The following is a 20,446-nucleotide window of genomic DNA, read 5'->3' as shown; positions in this document are numbered from 1 at the left end:
TATCTTGTCTTCAGCAGAGTAAAGCGCAGATAAACGAACACAAGCAGTGTATTTACAAAATATATACAGGATATACATACATACAGCACTTCAATGGCTCAGTATTCAAACCAGCAGCATGACATGCAGACATCAGTATACAGGAGAAGAGAGAGACTGTACAGTGTTCATTTCTTATATACAATCCTGGTATCAGTCTGGTCCAATCCCGTCTGAGGTGATCTCATGCACACAGGTGTGGCAGTCCTCATATTGCAGTGGATTGCATCAGCCAGGGATGAAGGAATGATGTCATCTTATTCTTGTTCTGCACACACACATATTATGTTCAGGCTATATAAAAATTATATACCTTAACAGGGAGGGAGAGAACAAAGTTGTGCTACTACCACAGCTTATGGTGAGTCCTACCTCTGAGGAATTATTGGAGAATAACTCCTTCCCCTGGAGAAATTCAGTGAAATTATCCCTCTAGTTTCTCTTCTCCCAAACAGGGTGGAGAATTTCAAAAGGTCATTTGTACTCAGCTATGTTTTCCGGAGTTCTCTGTCAGTCCCCTCATTTAGTGCTAAATTATCAAATGGATATCATGGAACACTTGTGTGCAGACAAGCCCCCAGAGAATAGCCAGTGAACCATTTATGTCATGCTCAGTGAAACTGAGAATTGTCTTTGCCTTGATCCAAAATTAGATCGGATTGACTAAGATATATTTTTTCATGTGTTCCATGAAAAAGTATGTTTAGCATCTTTCATGCAATTTGTGCCGTATGCCAATGCAGGAGAGAACACAGAATGGAAAATGAAGACACATTCTTTCTAATGTAAGTGTTATATTCAATTTAGGAGCATGTAAACAAGCAAAGGGACGTGGTGGCGCTGTGGGTTAAACCGCAGAAACCTCTGTGCTGCAAGGTCAGTAGACCAGCAGTCCTGTTACTTAATGTCGCAAATCAGAATAGAGTAGGCCCATTGAATTAATAAGGATTTGGCAAGTCAAGCCTACCATTCCATTGATTCAAATGGGCCTACTCTAACTGTAACATACGATGCTAAAGTAAGTTTTAGCTTGAGAAGGTCCATTTGAATCAATGGAACTTACAGAAGATTTGACTCAACAAATCCCCACTGATTCAATGGGCATACTCTAATGCAATTTATTATTCTTAGCAACAGGTATTTAAGCAATGTTTTGACTTCAAAGTAGCTATGTATAGGATTGCACTGTTGGTGAATTATTATCGGCAGCCATATCTTAGCATATATTTTTCATTTAAAATACTCAGTAACTATTTATTATGAGATACTACCTTGGATTTTTTTCCTGTGGACAATGCTGTATGGTGCAAACAGCTATAACAAGGACACAGTTTGATTCTCTTCTGGATAAAATCTTTTGAATGAGGAAGCAGAAGGAATTAATAGGCTGCTGAAACCAAGTGGAATTGAGCTAAAACTTGCTGATTCTTCATGCCATTCTCTGTTAGACCGATGTTAATGGAATGGTGCTAAATGAAAAAAGAAGAGGAATCATTGTTGTCTTTTTCTCCCAGGATTCTTTCACAGGTAATTTGCGTCTCCCAGGACAGATCTTGCTTAAATTAGATTCATGCAGGAATGTAGAAGAAGGTAGGCAAAGCAAGGGGAGGAAAAGTTGTGTGGGGGGGGGGGAAGCAAAGGATTGGAAAGAATATGGTTAGGAAACAAAAGGCAGGAAAAGACATATGTAATTTGTAATCAAATCCTGTTTCAAAGACTCAGGACAGATTTAGAGTTTGGAAATGTTACTAAAAAGTTAATGCAGTGTTCATTAGCATTACACACATGTACTAAGTAAAGCAATGTGTTACTAACATGTTACTGCCAATGTTATGTTAAAATCAGCCAACTGTCCCCACCATGGCAACCCCTTCCATTGCATTTTTCTTTTACTGAGCAGATTTTCCTTGCACTGTGCAGAAATGTAAAACACTTGTGATTTTTGTTTAAAAATTTAATTAATGAAATGGTATTTTATTATTGAAAAAAGTAATGTACTTCATTGCATTCAATATGTGACAATATTTTGGGGATCAGAAGGAAAAAACAACTTCCAGTAGGACAGACTTGGGCAAAGTGCGGCCCGAGGGCCACATATGGCCCACAAGCCGCTCCTGTCTGGCCCGCCGGTCATCGCTCCAGTTCAAGCACTTGTTCAAGCCCAAGACAGACTGGATTTCTCTCACTGAACAACTTAAACATCAAAAACATTTTTAGCTTTTTGTCTAAAGTTGATAAGTTGCTTATCTTAACATACCACAAAAAACCTCTTTAGTATTTGTGAAGATTAACAAGTTGAAAATAAAAGCAATCATAGCATCACGGTTTCATTTATTTTTAAGTAAAGTTGCTTTGGCCCCCGAACACAGTTCAGATTTTTCATGTGGCCCCCTATAGAAATTAATTGTTCGCCCCCTGCAGTAGGACTTCTGAATATTTAACAGTCATCTCTCAGTGTATTTTTCTTCCTTTTTCCAGTCATGTCTTTATCTTTGTAACATAATATGTGATGCATCTTTGTCACACCATGCATTGTCTCAGGGTGTCTTCGATGTAATGCTGAGTACAGTGGGGTCTCTACTTAAGAACTTAATCCGTATTGGAAGGTGGTTCTCAAGTTGAAAAGTTCTTATGTTGAATCTGCATTTCCCATAGGAATGCATTGAAAACCATTTAATCCGTATCTGCTCTTTTCCGTCCATAGAAACTACAGTGGAACCTCTACTTAAGAACTTAATCCATTTTGGAATGGTGTTCTTAAGTTGAAACGTTCTTAAGTTGAAGCAAAATTTCCCATAGGAATGGACTGAAAACCAATTAATCCGTTCTGGCTGTTTTTTTGTTATGTAGAGGTGCGTTCGTACACTGAAGAATTAGTTCCCATAGGAACTAATGCAAAGCTGGTTAATACGTACTCTACCACTAGGGGGAGAAATTTTTTTTAACCTAAGACGACCTAAGGTTAAAAAAAGAGCAGGAAAGGTTTTTTTTCCTGTTCTTATCTTGGATTTCTGTTCTCAAGTAGAAGCAAAATTTAGCAAATGGAGCTGTTCTTAAGTTGGATTGTTCTTAAGTAGAGACGTTCTTAAGTAGAGACCCCACTGTATACCACAGAATTTTTTTTTAAAAAAAGACATAGGGAGTAGTAATGCTTCCATGTGTCTTTTTAGGTCTGGTGGGAAGTATCATGGTAAAAAAAACTCCAGCAGGGTACATAGAATTAAGGTTCAGTTTACATAGTTAGAGTGCTGCAACAGAGCACCTGTTTGAGACCGTGCTGCATGTTTGTTATTTAGTATATTTATGCAGCCCACTTTTTCTTTGCAGAACCAAAAGGAGCTCCCAGGCAATCTCCTGGTCATGCACCAAAAGGATGGCATAATATCATAATCTGCCCTAAAGATATTCCCTGGCCACGGATATTAGATCTGCACAATTCTGCTGTGAATAGGAATAGTTTCATACTGGGGGCAAATAGGCTAGGCATGATCTCTCTGCACCCCTATGGAATGGATAAATGGAGAAGAGGCATTGGATTATATAGGGCAATTATCATGGCTGACAAGGGCTGCTCCACACCTGTTTACGTTGCATCTGTATGAATCTTAGAGTTGGTTCAGATATTATTATCACTTGAACTCTTGCCTAAGCAGTGTAACATAGACAGAAGGGATGCATAATTCAACAGATCAACTTCCACGAGCATGGGTTTCCTGTTTCAGAGCACAACCTGGCTTTGGAAGCTGATCTGTAAAATGCCATCTGCCAGTTCTATTCTTTTCACACCATGACTTGCACGAGCGGTTAAATGTCTATAAGAACTGGCAAACATAACGTCTGAACTGGCTCTTTGCTGGAGCAGCTGCTTACTTTTTAAAATGAAGAAGCATTAACTATGCTAACAACTCTTCTGGTGGCATCTAAATTGATTCTTAGATATTGTCATGTTTCAATCATCCATTAAAGTGGATAAATCCTAATGGCCAAGAGCCATTGTGGTGTATGGTGGGACAGGTTGACCTGGCCACTAAGCAATGGGGAGTACTCACCATTTTGGGAAGTTGTCCTGCTTCGTGACTCACAAAGCATGAAGTTGCCCCCATGAAGCAACAAATAACAAAATTATTCGTCGATTCGTGGGGGGTATTAAAAACACACACCGCCGCCCTCCTTTGTATTACCAAAAAAACACAAAACACCATTCCCCCACAGCCACTCAACCCCACAGCCTGCCCCCACCCGCCTTCCTTTCCCCACCTTAGCCCTCCCCCACCCCTACCGACACTCCCTTCCTATTAAAAAAGAAACAAAAATACAATTCTGCCTCCAGTATCATTTGATCGGCGGCCAATAGGCAGCCAAACCCCCCACAGCCAGCTACTCCAACAGCCTAACCCCACCACCCCCTTCCTCTCCCTACCTTAGCCCCACTCCATCCCCACCGACACCCACTTAACTTAATTGCTGCTGCCGGGGTCTTCATCTGGCCTCCCAGTCGCAGCATGTAAAAAGGGAGACTGGCTGCCCTTTGCAAAGATGGTGGCTGCAGCTTCCCTACCCTAAATGAAGCCACAGCTGCCATCTTTGCAAAGGACAGCCAGTTTCCCTTTTTACATGCCATGGCTGGGAGGCCAGACGGAGACCTCAGCCGCAGACATTAAGGTAAGGAGGTGTTGGTGAGGGTGAGGTGGGGGCTAAGGTAGGGAAAGGAAGGGGCTGGGGGGTAGGCTGTGGAGTTGGGTGGCTGTGGGGGGTTGGCTGCCTATCTGCCGCCGATCAGCTGATCGGTAGCCGGTAGGCAGAATGGTGTTTTGTTTTGTTTTTTGTAATATGAAGGATGAATAAAAACGGGTAAATATTCATCCCTCCATATTCATGGGGGGCTCTGGAACCCATGAATATGAATGGACGAATATTTAACGAATCAGCTATTTTCATCAAAAAATCAGATCCGTTTTTATATTTGTCCACATCTCTACATGAAACTCAAAGAATTGTAGAGTTAGAAGAGACTCTAGGGTCATTCTAGTTCAACCTGCTGCCAACACAGGAAATCCACAGCTAAAGCACCCCTGATAGATGGTGACCCAATATTTATTTAAAATTCTCCAGAGAAGGAAAGTCCGTCACATTCTGAGGTAGTCCATTCTACTATATTACTATTAGGAAGCTGTTCCTAATGTTTAGTCAAAACTTACTTTTTTGTAATTTTAAGTCATTAGATCAGGTCCTTACCCCTGGAAGGCACAAAAAAGCAAGGTTATTCCATCTTTCCACATGCCAACCCTTTAAGTGTATGAAGGTGGTTTCTGTTTCCCAGGCAAACCAATACTAGTTCCCTCAGCTGTTTCTCATAGAGTTTGGTTTCCACACTTTTTATTATGTTGATCATTTCCATCTAGATCCATTGCAACTTGTCAGTATTAATCTTGAACTGTGGTACCCAGAACTGGACACAGTAGGCCAGGTGAAATCTGACCAAAGCACAATAGAGTGGCCTTATTACTTCCCTTGATCTGGATACTATGCTTCAGTTGATGAAGTCTAGAATTGCATTTGCTTTTCGTTTTTTTCTTATTATGTCGCTATGTTGTTCACTCATGTTTGGGTTGTGGTCTATTAAGACCTCTAGATCCTTTTCATATGTTCTACTGCCAAGCCAGATATCACTCATTCCATACTTCTACATCTAACTTCTCTTGCCTAAATTTGAAACTCTACATGTTCCCTGTTGAATCTCATTTTGTTTGTTTTGGTCCAGTTCTCCAGTCTATTAAGGTCATCTTAAATTCTGATTCTGCCTTCTGAGAATGCCTCCCAATTTGATGCCATCGGCAAATTTGATAAGCATCCCCTTTATTGCTTTATCTAAGTCATTTATAAAGATTTTGAACAAAACTGGGCTTAGGGCAAAGACAGAGAGAGTTTTATCTGGCATGACTTGTTTTTAAGAAGTCTGTGCTGATTCTTAACAATTACTGTACAATGTTCTTTTCTAAGTGCTCACACACCAACCGTTTAATGATCTGTACTAGATGTTTTCCTGGTGTCCAGCTGACAGGTCAGTAGTTGTCCAGATCTCCACTCCCCCTCTAAATGCTGGGCAACATTTTCTTTGCCAGTTTTCCAGGAATTCTCAAATATTTTCAAGAGAGTCACTGAGATTTCACTTGCCATTTCCTTTAGTACCATTGAATCCAGTTCATTTGGCCCTAGGCACTGCAGTACATTTATGGCGTCTGGGTTTTTCCATACCTTCTTGTTACCTATTTTGGGCAACCATCCCCTCACTGCTTCCTTGCTGTGGGGGGATGTTAGCCCCAAAGTAGGTGTTGAGCACTTGCCAACATGTTGTCAGCAAGGCAAGTGAGGGATTTATAGGATTTTACATTCTTGGCAGAGTTGGACTTGCAGAAGATATCATAAATGTTTAAATCTTCCATTACAACTATACAGTATGTCTCCCCTTTGAATATTTGGTAATCTGATCAAGGAGGCATCATCCAAGATCCAGATCCCATTTTTTTTTTCCTGTGTGGATTATACAGAAACACTATAGCTGTCAATAGGATACATGGAGCTTGTGTAACTGCAATCCAGAGACTGTGAGGGGCAAAGACAGAACACTCTTCTTGTGAAATTATTACATATTGCCTGACACCTAGTAGCAAGTTGCAACTGGAGAAGGCCCATTGAGTCACTGGGGATTTGGTGAGTCAACTCCTCCATAAATTCCATTGATTCAATGGGCCTCCTCTAGTTGTGGCTACTGGATTTCAGCCTTCATGTTTCTATCAGGATTCTTGCTCAAGTCTTCAGGCTGGTTTGGAGTTTTGTAGCAGTTCCCTAAAGTAGCATCTTTCTTATTTACCTCTCCTTGATTTATACATAGATGCTTTCCATGAGCCTTCAGCACTCAAAGTCATTGATCTCCTTGTAGGTCTATTCACCCTTTATGTATAATGTTATTCCTCTTCCTTTCCTGTCTGATCTATGTCTTTTGAATAAGTTATATCTATCAGTTACCACATTCCAGTGTGAAATCTACACTAACCAGGCCTACCAAATCATATCTGCCTTCCTGAATTAGGAATTCAAACTCATCTTGTCCCATTCCATCTTGCTCCCTATACTCTGTGTATTAGTATGGAGACATTAGAAACCTTAGGTCATTGCCTTCAGCTGCTGTGTAGTTGTCTTTTCCCATGCGTTGGTAGATTCCTGTACTACCATCCCATCTTCTAGTGCATCACTGAAACACACAGTTCCAGTGTTTAGTGTCCCCTGGCTCCTGAAATGCCACTTCCCTCCCTAGAAGGATTTAAAAGAAAGGCCCCCTGATTAGGTCTGCAAGACATTGAGGAAACACATTTTTCCCTACTCCTGCAGAGCATAACACATCACCTGCGTGTGCTTCAACAAGCCAGCACATCACTGATGACACCATGTGGCAGCCTGTTATTTACTTCTAGTGTTCTTTCTCTTTTGAGTCCTCAGCTCTCAACATGAAGGAGTAATGAAATAATGTATCCCAAGATCCTTCACCTTCCTTAGAATCTTCAGTATTTTGCAATATGTTGATGACTGTGTCTGGTGATTATCATTTGTTCCTGCATGGATCAGAAGGAAGAGGTAATGATCTTTGGTCTTGATGAGTCTTGGAAATCTTGGATCTTTGCATGTCCAAGAAGTAGCATACCTCCCAAGACATCCTTCCGGATCCTTAAAGTGCTGCCTCTGCCCCTTTCCCCCAAGTCAACCTTACTCAGTGACCTTAAGGCAGTCACTCTCCCTTACCCAAAGGTACCTCGCAGGGTTGCTGTGAGGAGAAAGTGAGGAGAAGGAGAATCTTGAGCTTCTTGGAAGAAAAGCAGTACTGAATGTACATGCAATTGATAAATGATAACATAATTAGGGGCAAATTCAGTGACCTGCAATTTGATTTTCCAAAAACCTGCAGGCAGAGCTATGGCTATTTTTGTATAATGGGTTGCAGCCATTGTTCCCTTAATAAAGAAAGAGAGACAGGGAGATTAAAAGGTTCCTTCTTAGAGATCTAACTTCCTGGTACTGTCGAGCAAGCAGTTCTGCCAATATTTAAACACACATTGTGGCTTTGATTAATAATTAAACTTCTGTTAGAAAAAATAAATCCCAGATGCTATTGTTTTTTATTATACGATTTTATGACAGAGTATATTGGAATCAGCCAGCCTACTAGGAGATGATGAGTAACACACAACAGAGATGAAGCCAGAAGCCAGCACTAATGCTTAGCACTGAATATTTACACAAGCCCACTAGGGATTTTTATTTAATATTGTAGCTTCTCAGAGCAAATATTAGGCAGCAGGTTTTGTATTTGGTAGATGGATGAGAAAGCAACCATCCAAACTAAAGCATGAATCTTATACTCCACTTACTTAGATGTAAACCCAGTGAATGTCATGGGTCTTACTTTTAAGTAGACTTGTAGCTGTGTACAATGCAATGGTGAAATTCATGTGTATCTGTCTATCTGATGAATTTGTCAAATATAATGTACCAGAGTAAAGCAAACCCATAGAAAACCCAGATACTGTTAATCAGTAGCAGGCATATGAAAATAATCTGAATTGTTAATTGGAAAAACCAAAGGCAAGAGGTGACGCATTGCTGGTGTCTGAGAAGTTGATGAGAGGTGTTACTTTACTGACAGGAAAGCTGGAGCACTCCCAGTAAAATTAAATGGATTTTATATTGCAATTTCACAGTCATTTTGGGTCTTAATTAGCAGTTATGGTTTTGACAGACAATTTGAATGCCTACAGTAGTTTGTCTGAGAAAAAAAAAGCCTTTTTGTCGCTGTTGCAAGAAATGGGTGCTTATTTTAATCCTGAATGCATAAAATAACACCTTTATTTTCTACACCCTTCCAAAAACAAGCTTTCATGATTGATTTTGAATCTTTCACTAGTCAGAAATGCTTTTTGCATAAGCAAAAAAACACATGCATTTTAGCTCTTTAAACCTCCCCACTTCTCCAGAGATGTTCTTCCACACCATAAGGAGTAAGGGCCAGCATCTGCAGTCGAAGGTGCTTAGCCATGTTGCTTCTCCTCCTTGCTATCACCACTTGTCTATCTGCTCTTTTTTTAATGAGGAGGCAGTGATGGGAGCAAAGAGAAAGAGGAACAGCCTCTGCTTCTCCCTCTTCTAGATGGAAGAAGGAAAGTGGTGGGGTACTGGTGACAGCTGGGAGGCAGAAAGAAAGTGGCTTAACCATCACTATCAAATGGGACTGAACACAACAAAATTGTTCCCAAAATTGCACCTCACCATCAACACCAAGCTGTCAATACTGGGAAAGTGCTCTCAAAAATTAAAAAAACATTCAAAAGAAAAGAAAAGAAGAACATCGAAAAGAGAAATATCAAAAGTCACTCACAATTTCAGTACTTGACACGACTCAAGTGGCATCTGTGGCACTTTTGGAAAAAGAAACATGAAAGATTATTTCAGAGGATCAAAATTCTTCAGATTCTGAAATAGATAACAGATCCTCATATACAATGTGCATGATAAGGAGTCGAGTTTCCTCCTAAAGCATCCTCAGCCTAATTCAGTAATAGTGGAAGCATCTTACAGTGGGTCCAAAGAGTGAACAATGTAACACCTATCATTAAGGAAGGTAGAAAGATGGATTCAATTGGAAGGAGAATATATTCCATGTCAGTGTTAGGCATCAGAGTAGCAAACTACCAAGCAGCCATAGCTGCTTATCATCTGTTCTTATGGGAAAAACCCAACCTCTCCTGCTAAGTTTACTGTAGTAATATTATGTATGACCTTTACAAAAAGAGAAATACATTTAAAAGAATGGAACTTTAATCACAATATCAGTACTGGTTGCCTGTGGCGTCCTGGATCAGGTTCAGGGTTTTGACCCTCCACAGTTTGGCCCCATGTTACTTGTCTGAGCATCTTTCCTTAAGGTCATTTGCCCGAACAACAAGATCCTCCCAGTCAAGACTCCCCCAGGTGGCCACCCTGAGAGATGCCCATAAATACTCTACAAGAAGTAGGGACTTCTTCATGGTGACTCCAACTTTATAGAACCAGATTCTGGAGAATCTCCGCCTAGCCCTCTCCCTGTGGATATTTAGGAAGCAATTAAAGACATTGATTTTCAGGGAGGATTTCCACACCGACCCCAGCTGACCACCTCCCCCCTTTCTTTCCCCTCCTCTTTTCCACTCCTCTCTTTTCCTCTGGGGATTACACAGCTGTGAAGCTGTGAGAAGAATGGGCAAAAGCAATTTTGATTATGCCATGGTGGCCACATCAGCCATGGTTTGCAAACCTACTTCAGATGGCACCATATTTTTGGCAGTTACCAGTGACACCAGATCTAATAATCCAGGAAGAAGGTTTGGTTCATGACCCAGATCTCTGACTGAGACTAACAGCATGGAGAATTCTCCAGCAATAAAAAGAGCAATATATTCGCGAAGGCTTTCATAGCCGGGATCTAATGGTTTTTGTGGGTTTTTCGGGCTTTTTGGCCGTGTTCTGAAGGTTGTTCTTCCTAACGTTTCACCAGTCTCTGTGGCCGGCATCTTCAGAGGACAGCAACCTGTGCTCTGGTGTAGTTGGCTTGGGAGTGCAGTATTTATGGCGGTGAGATAGGCTTTTGTGTTTTCTGTAGATGGGTGATTAGTGTGTATCGGAACTGTGAAGCTCAGTTTCTCAGCACTGAACTCAGCCATCTGAATTGGGCCCTACAGGGAAATGGCTACTCCAAAAATGAAATCACAAGAGCCATCAAACCAAGAGAACAACACCTAACTGAAGAAGAAAAACAGCCACCCACAAATAAAGTATTTCTGCCATACATCAAAGGGGTCACAGACCACATGGGGAAACTTTTGAAAAAACACAACTTATAAAAGTATTCAAGCCCACCACAAAAATGCAACAAATGTTACGGTCAGCAAAGGACAGAAGGGACCCCCTCATCACTGCAGGAGTATATCGGATACCTTGCAGTTGTGGCCAGGTATACATTGGAACCACAAAACGAAGCATCCACACCAGAATCAAAGAACATGAGAGACACTGCAGACTAAAACAACCAGAAAAATCTGCAGTACAGTAGCTGAACATGCCCTAGAACAAATTGGACATGAAATTCTATTCCAAAATACTGAAATACTGGACAACACCAGCAATCATTACGTAATACTGCACAGGGAAGCCATTGAAATCCACAAGCACCAGAAAAACTTCAACAAAAAAGAGGAAAGTTTGAAACTCAACAAAACTTGGCTCCCAGCTCTCAAAAATACAGCATGCAAAAGGTCATGAGCTCTACCCAACCACAAGGTCAAGGGGATCACCACCATCAACCACAGTGACTGATAATCTCCTTATCACAACAATACACCCACAACAAAACACACTAATCACCTATCCACAGAAAACAATACACCCACAACAATACACACTAATCATCCCATCTCACAGCCATAAATACTCCACGCCCTAGCCAAACTACACCAGAGCAGTTTGCTGTCCTCTGAAGATGCCGGCCACAGAGACTGGCAAAACGTTAGGAAAAACCACCTTCAGAACACGGCCAAGAAGCCCGAAAAACCCACAACAACCAAAATTTGATGCATTTACAAGGTTGGTGGGGGGAGGGTACTAGCTTCCTATGTTTCACACTGTTCTTTGTTTCTTACTAAACTTAAGAGAGAAGAGTTTGTCATAGTTTTTCAAAACTCTGGTGTTGAAGAGTTTCTTGAAAGGTTTAAGAAACCTGTACCCTGACATCAGTACCTCAATGGTCACTTTGGATTGTTTTGCATTAGTTAATGAAGCCACCATTCAAATCTATGGCTATGTCTCTTTTCCATGTTCTTTCATATAAGATTATGTTTTAGTATCAATTATATCAGCTAGGAGAACGAATGAATTGGCCATGATCCCCCATTTCTACAGTTTTACAAAGATAAAGTGACCCTGTTTTTGGATGTATACTTTTTGTCAAAAGTTGTCTTGGATTTTCATTTGAACCAGCTTTTACTGTTACCAATGTTTTTCCTGTCACCTTCAACAGAGTTGGAAAGAAGATTGCACACACGAGATAATCATAGAGCATTGGTTTTCTTCGTATCAAGAAATAAACACTTGTATTAAAGAAATACATTGTTTGTGTGGTACTAAGGCAATCAGAAAGGTAGCCAAGTCTGTTTGCAAAGACTGTCCAAGTGACTACTGCAGTGGTTCCCAATCTTGGGTACTCAGATATTCTTGGACTAAAACGCCCAGACACTTTCACCAATAGCTATGCTGGTGAGGATGTCTGGGAGCTGTAGTCCAAGAAGACCTGGAGACCCAAGGCCGGGAACCACTTTCCTAGTGAATACTATTGTTTTTTCATATCAGTTGACAAAAACCCAATACCCAGTTCAGTGAAGGGTCATTCCACTAGGGTGGTTGCTGATTCAACAGCTTTCCTAAAGAGATCCCAGATGCAGGAAATTTATTCATTTGTATAATTAAACAACATCCAGATAGATAGATAGATAGTTATATAGATAGCATATTAGTTTCCTTTAAAGTAAAAAGGCGGAAAATGAAATATGACAGCAAATGTATGTATGTAAATTATGGGGGGGGATCTTGAGGAAGCTTCAGTAGAAGCTGCCAAAAGGCTTTTCAAATTGGTATGTGCAACAGTCTGGCACTGAAGTTATTTGCATAACTTTCCCATGATTTGCTGCACTTTTTCCCCCTCTAAAGAAATTCATCTACTTCATAACCTAAGGATGCCTTTTCATCTTGACATTGTTTTGGGGTAAGGCAGCATTTCCTAATGGATCAGAAGCCTGAAGAAAGGTAAAACACTGAGAAGAACATCAGTGACTGCTTGTACTTTGCCCTCATTTGGTGTGTAGCGTTATAAAAGATTTTGTTCCAAACTGAGACATGTTAATTTTACTTGAAGTAGAATCTCTTATTATTATTTCATCTATGTTTGAAATGTAAAATAGTCATTATTTGACTGTTCCCTTAGTGAAATAATCTGGAGCTTTTAGATCCAATTTGCATTTTGTTCCATAATGAGGATCCTGGGTTTTTTTTTTTGGGGGGGGGGTATTATTTTGTACATATTGACCCAGCTACAGAAATGGGGCTGCAGAGTATCTAATTCTTCTTTCCAAGTTAGTCTATAAGACTCAGCACTCCTAATTGGGATTTATAATTTCAGTTATACAGACTGAAATTGTTTACGTGCAAATAAGTATGTTTAGCAAAATTTGAGTATAAGCTTATATACTGTTTTTCCTTTTTGTAAATAAAAAGCATGGCGTGTCAATTCATTGTATGTGTGTGGAGGGGAGGGGAGGAAAGAGAGAAAGAATATTCTAGCCTCAGATAGAAGTGGGAGCACTATATATGTGAACTCAGAGGGGGGATCTGTTCTAATGTTAGTGGGAATTACCATCCATGACCTGAAGTTTTGGCACGGTGACAAAAAAAAAGCTCTTTATATTCATTTATATTCCTCTCAAGCTGAGATCTAAGATTATACCCTCTGAAGAGCAACTGCAATATTCTCTTTGTGTAACACATTGGGATTTACAAGAGCCACTCACACTTACATATGCTCATCCCTCCCCCCCCATGTGATGCTCATTTCATACCCCTCAAGTGAAATGCTACATAAAGCTGTTTGTTGCCTACAGGCCTGAGAAGACAAGAGAGGCCAGGGAGCTGTGGGGTGGGGGATGTGAGTGTGAAATATGTATTAATATTTAATCCAAGCAGTTTAGATGAACTTGATGCTACAATTAGCTAGCAATGCCCATCTGCTGTGCACAGTACAACAACGACTTATTAAATAACTTGGAGATGGGGAGGGAGCTGCCAATTATCTTTCAATTTATTCCTTAATAAAGCATATACAGTCTCTACAGAGAGAGATCCAGATGGTGAAGGAAACTCTCCAGGCCATGCTGGTGCAGCTCCAGCCAGCTAAGGAGGCGGAAGATGATGCTGCCACAGCCCTCCTCGCTGACAGCTGGTATCCAGGAAGGCAAGGCGTAAGAGAATAATGAGGAAGAAGATGGAGGAGAGATGTTTAATGCATAGGGGTTGCTTTTGAGAAGGAAAGCCCTTCTTTCCAGGCCTGAAAGATCCTGCCCATTTAATAACAACTGAATCAATTATAGGGAAAGAATATGGATCCTGTATAGATCTCACCTGAGAAGTGGAGTAGTTGACATGTTCCACTGGTCCTGATCTAGAAACAAGTTCGTCCCACTCACTCCCAACGGTGGCAATTTCAAGCCGACACATTTTGAATGGTTCCTGACAGTGAGATAGTTGCAAAAACCAAACAAACAATCAAACCAGCCCACCCAGGATGACCTTCCTGTAGGTTTTAACATCTGATTTTCCATTCCATTATGGACCGGTTTTATCATTCAGAGAACTTGGGCCTTGCCTGTGTAAGCTAAAGAGCAATGGCTATCACAGATGCTGAAGCAGCTTTTGCTCTGATCTTGTCCCAGTGGCAGATGGAGAGGAGGGGCAGCTATTTGCTGCCTGGAGCTGAGCAAAAAAAAGGGGTCCACCCCACCCAAGTCAAGGGGCGTGGCATCCCAAATCCAGCCAAATGGTTTTGGTCAGGACAAAGGCAACCCCACAATTATTTCTTCCCCTCTCTGGCTGAAAAAAAAAATGTGATTATGATGATGGCAACAACAAAAAGAGTAGTAAGTAATTAAACAACCTTTCATGGCACTCCAGATCTGGTTGTGCTATCATGACCTGCCAGGAGACAGATTTTTTTTTCCTTGTAAGGGCAGAGTTGAATGAGGCGGGATGACGTGTCCATACACAATTCAGGGAAAAGTGAGTAGGAACAAATAAAAAATTAAGATTCAGTACATTCTGAGGTCTTCAGAACAATGCAAAAGGGACTACCCGGTGACACTGACCTTTAAGAGATATTTGTGAGACTTGCACAATGACTTATCCAGGTCATTATGCTAGTAGCTTGCAGGGGCAGGAAAAATGTACTTGCATTTTCAAAGCAACATAATAGTACTTCCTTAAAGGAAGGAAAACACTATTTCCCAAGAATGGGTGCTCTTGCTGGCAAAATGTCAGTGTGTTCCTCCCCCACAGCGCAATGTGCAAAACCTCTTTTTAAAAGGGGGGAAATGAATTCTGGTGCATCCTTTTGTAAAATATTTCTCTTCAACTTATGTTTGAGAGAAGGAAACCACTGGGTTGAAAGTGAAGCTAATAACTGAATTTTCTTCAATGAATTGAGGACTGCACATATGCACTGGCATTCAATACAACTGTGATAATTAACATCAAAGGATAGCTTAATTATTTTTCAATTTATTTTTATTTAGCGTTACAAAGCGAGAGCAAATGCTTGTTAATTCTAAGGGCAGTATTTTTTAAAAGCAATTACTAATGATTAAAGAAAACCTTGACATTCTTGATGATGCTTAGTGTAATTAAAAACCTCAATAAATGCTGCAGTGATTTCTAAAACATAACAACTGGCTTCCAATAGTGCAATTCTTCTGATGTCTTTTACAAATAATATTTGTTGGAGGGAGGATATAGTATTGAATGGAACAGGGTGGTTTTTTTTTTTGCCATGTTGATGAAATCTGGATTGATTTACCTGTAAATATAGTTAGTTTATTCTAGGATAAAAGGAATGTTGTATTTAAAAAACAGAAACATAGGACCAATAAGCAGGAAATGACTATTATGTAACTGGCCTTTTAAAATGTTGGTTTGTCTTTCCTGATAGAGGATAGAGATTTAGCCACAGTCTTGCATGCCTTGACCATTTTGTAACAACCACAGTTCTCTTCATAGGATAGTGCAGAGGGAATCCTGGTTGGAGGAAACTATTGGCCTTGACCTTGAAGTGATACTGAACTTTAACACCACTGTCCTAGCCCATTGGAGCTAAAGAGAGTTGGAGTCTAACAAAATTTTAGGATGGTGCCATGATAGCTAAAGTCATATCAATATATTGGAAAAACGCTAAACATGGAAAACATAGGCATGGGATTAGATTTTTTAAAAAATGTTTGTACTGGTTTGTTATGGAAAGGGTACAGAACTGGAATATGACTTAGCAAAATACTTTTAACCGTCTTTCCCTCTGCAGTTGTCGACTGCCCTCTTAGATTGCTCCGTGTTGTGTAGGCTAGCTAGCATTACAAGCAAGAGCCTTAACACATCATATTAAACTGTTGTGAGGGGAAAGTACCTCTATAATTCAGAGAAAGAAGCCAGACCACAAACAATACAAAGCAAGGCAAGGTTTGCTGTAATCAGAACCAGGAAAATTACATTCTGGACTTTTTTGTTTGCTATGTCTCTACAAGTCAAAACAGACTTATAGGGATCCTAAAAGGCCTTTCAAGGTAAGCAAGATGTTTTTGGATTGGTTTTACTTGGTTACATACCTGCCATGAGTTTCCATGGCAGAGTTGGGAATTCAGACCCAGAATTCCTGAGTTTTAGTCCAACACACGTAGCACTGTGCATCCCGTATGCCTTAGCTTGCATGACCAGTAGCCAAGCTGCCTGGGGAATTTTTGGGGACTGTAGCAGAAAAAGTAACTTTTCTGAGCTTTGTGTATGGTAAATTTAAACGTGGGTGGCAGTAGTCCCATAACATCAAAGAAGCTTGCATAGAAATTCCCCACAGATTATAGTCCAGTGAACTAAGACTGTAGAAAAATAGTCCTGGGTACATTACAGTCTCATGAGTTTCAAAATACTTTTCCAGACTCAGCTGTATTGAAAGTGCTTGTAGAAGTGGAGCAGTTTGAAAAATGGACCATTACTTAATGAGTGATACTCTGAGACTTGGAAAAGCTCCTACATGTACTCAACATTCCTTTAAACATCATTTTAAATGACATATATACAATTTTTAATGAGATGAGTTAATCCCCAGACCTTATTATAAGTGGAAAACTTCCAAAATTCAAAACGTTTTTAAAGTTGCTCAGTCTTTATTAGTTGAAACAAATTATACTTAGTAGCAGTGTATGATTTTATTTGAATCTCAAGTCCTTCACATTTAATTTTATTATTCACGGGTGGGGTGAAAATCACTTGCAGCACTGGGATGTCATGCTTTGCAAACGTGGGGTTCACATTACCACTGTCTTAATTGCTGTGCACAGAAGTGGTAAAGGTTTTCTGTCCTCACTTTTTAAAGTCAACCTTGATTCCAGCACAATGTCTTCCACCTTACGGAATCGATTGGAAAAGGGTGCCAAGCTGTGTACTGGGTGAGTTACTGTTCTACCCAGGGATGTCAAATTATAAGGGCAAAGCTCAAGTGGTTTGTGAAGTCATCCATTCCTCTGGGTGAAATTAAAGCCCTGTAATGTAACTGGTTGGTATCTGTGCAAAATATATGTTGCGGCACACACAAGAACCTTGGCTTGATGCCTAACTGGGCCCCATAGTTTGTCTGCTTTTCTTTTCCTCCCACATTATCTAGCTAGTGTTTCTTTCTGCTGCCTGTTTAAACTGCCAATGCCTTCATTTTTCAACTCCTCCAGGGTTTCGACACTTTTTGTGATGAACCCGGTGGCTAACAGCTGGTTATTTGTAGACATTTGTTTATGTCTGGCCACAGTGTGTTTAAATGCTGGTGTCTGGCATCAGCTGTTGTATTCCTCTGATTTTTGGAACTAGTTCTGGAGTACTTTTGCCCATTGATATTGGACTTAATTTCACCCAAAATTACATAGGATATTCTCAGCATTGGGATACCCAGATTAACCTTAGCTAGTGCTGGTTGAGTTGGTCTTCACAGATGGCTGGACTGCAGTCTGAACAGAAACCAGTGTATTATCAATCATATGTGACCTCAGATAACGGATGACATTCGAAAGGAAAAACAAGGTCCAGAAGTTTGTTGGTAACACCAGCTGTATCCTCATTAGTACTTGGTGAAAATGTTGGGTAGTGAAGTCACTCCTTTCAGCCCCTTTATAAGAAGAGCACCTAGAGTTCAGTGGGAACAGCACCATCATCTAAGGCACTTTTGTTGACAGAGGGCAGTCCTAACTGGCCCAGATGGCTAAAGGCCAGCTGAACTGATGCTGATACCAGCTGAAGCAGAGCTGAATCCAAACCTCTCCCAGCCTGTTGGAAATTACTTAGGACTACCCTTATCCCGGTCTAGCTGTCCTGGCATTGTGGGTATCACCTAAGGCTAGAGAAGATCTGGATGGGACATAACTTATATGCTATTTAATATCTATATGAGGCTGCTGGGGGAGGTCATCAGGAGTTTTGGAGCTTTGTGTCACCAATACGCAGATGACATTCAGCTCTATCTCTCCTTCCATCCTTCCACAGTGGATGCTGTCCCATCCCTTGAACGCTGCCTGGATGCGATGCTGGGATGGATGAGCAAGAACAGACTGAGGCTGAACCCAGACAGGACGGAAATCCTGCGGAGAGGGGCCTCTAGTGTCTGTGGTCTGGGTGTCTCCTTATCTTTTGGGAGGGGCACTCTTTCCATGAAGGATGAGGTTCATAACTTGGGGGTGCTTTTGGACCCATCACTATCAATGACATCTCAAATATCATCTGTGGTCCCATCTGCTTATTTCCACCTAAAGTGGGTCACCCAGCTGCGCCCCTACCTTAACATTGGGTCCCTCACCACGCTGGTCCATGCGCTAGTAGTCTCGAGATTAGACTACTGTAATGCCCTCTACATGGGGCTGCCCTTGGGACTACTACGGAGACTGCAACAGGTCCAGAATGCGGCTGCCAGACTACTGAGTGGGGTTAGAAAATACTGTTAACCCTGAAAATCAGGTCGATTCTCCGGCAGAGGCAGCAGACTAAGACACGAAACAACCAGCTGTATAGGATGCCAATTATTTATTAAATTACACAGCTAGGGCCCAGCCATATACAATGCAACAATAAACAAAATGACAGAGATAACGAATATCTGGGTACTGTCAAATCAGACACATAGTCGCCATCTGAGTAATTCATAACCTTAAGGCCAAGGGGGCATGCGTATCATATGCACATTCAGGTATAGCCAATAAGTATATCAACATATTTCCCCCACTTTGACTGCCTTACACTGCTTACCTCTTCGCTTCTGTACCAGTTTCAAAGTGATGGTATTAACCTATAAGGCCTTAAACGGTTTGGGACCTCAATATCTAGCTGAGCGCCTCCTTTCAGTTAGGTCTGCCCGTCCAGTAAGATATTTTATTTTTATTTTTATTTATTTTATTTATATCCCGCCTATCTAGTCGATAGACCACTCTAGGCGGCTTACAGCAAGGGATGCAACAATAAAAACAACAGAATTACATAAAAGAAAACTTTCAACAATTGGGTTAAACATTAGGAAAGAAAAGAGGAGGGGATCAGGAATTAACTAGGAGGGAAGGCCTGCTGAAACATCAATGTTTTTAATTGCTTTTTGAAAATACCCAGCGAGGGGCCGCGCGAATATCAGGGGGAAGGTTGTTCCAGAGGCGAGGAGCCACCGCCGAGAAGGCCCGATTTCTTGTCTTTTCCTTCCGGGCCTCCCTTGGCGTTAGGCTCCTCAGCTTCACCTCCTGGCTCGCGCGAGTGACACGGGTAGATCTTGGTGGTAGAAGATCATCACAGGTAGGGTGGCTAAGTTTTGACCCTGAGAGAGGCCCAGAAAACAGCCACCAGAAATCAGGCCTTCTTGATGGCAGCCCCACAACTGTGGAATACCCTCCCGCCTGAAGTTCACCTGCCCCCCCCACCAGGCATTTTTCCTATTAAAAACCCGGCTATTTAGACAGGTCTTCCCAGATCAAATAACATCCTGATGGAACAATGCTTCTGATAACGTAATATTTAATTTACCACCATGTTTTTATGTTATTTAATATATGTCTCCCACTGTATTTTGTGGTATTTTGTTTTGCACTTTTTAATTTGATGTTGTCATATTTTGTTATTCTATTGTTCCTCTGTTTAGTTGTTGCAAACCACCCAGAGTGACCTTGGCTGCCAGATTTATTAATAAACAAACAAACAAACAAATCCCGCCCATGCCCTAGCCCTTAGTCCAACTCTGTCTGTCTCTCTTTTGGCTTCTTCCCCTGCAGGCATTAATCAGCAGAGCAATTCTGCCAGCAGATTGCACCACAGGTGGATCTCAGAAGTGAGCCATCAGAAGAGCGTTCTGCCAGCAGAAGGGGTTTCTGCTGGTAGATGCAGTTTATGGCTAATCCTAATCTCCTGCAATTGGCATGTCTCTGAATTGGGATTGTATTGCCTGTGTAGAGAAAAATCTTATTATATGGTGTTTCTGGCATATTCAGAAAATTCAGAAAAAGGG

General features: G+C 41.0%; 1 protein-coding gene and 1 long non-coding RNA gene across 2 annotated transcripts in view; one reads left to right on the top strand and one right to left on the bottom strand.

Moving 5' to 3' along the window:
• LOC144585886 (uncharacterized) overlaps positions 1–20,446 on the bottom strand; it is a 398,554-nt gene that overhangs the window by 36,580 nt on the left and 341,528 nt on the right. The gene's annotated exons all lie outside the window — the stretch shown is intronic.
• LOC144585888 (uncharacterized) lies at positions 366–15,608 on the top strand. The gene is made up of 4 exons (XR_013540486.1): positions 366–824; positions 1,488–1,566; positions 7,530–7,671; positions 12,140–15,608. It is a non-coding gene; the product is annotated as an uncharacterized LOC144585888 (long non-coding RNA).

This window comes from Pogona vitticeps, chromosome 1 (assembly GCF_051106095.1).
Source record: "Pogona vitticeps strain Pit_001003342236 chromosome 1, PviZW2.1, whole genome shotgun sequence".
In the NCBI taxonomy this organism is placed as follows: Eukaryota; Metazoa; Chordata; class Lepidosauria; order Squamata; family Agamidae; genus Pogona; species Pogona vitticeps.
This window is presented reverse-complemented; position numbering and strand designations above follow the sequence as displayed.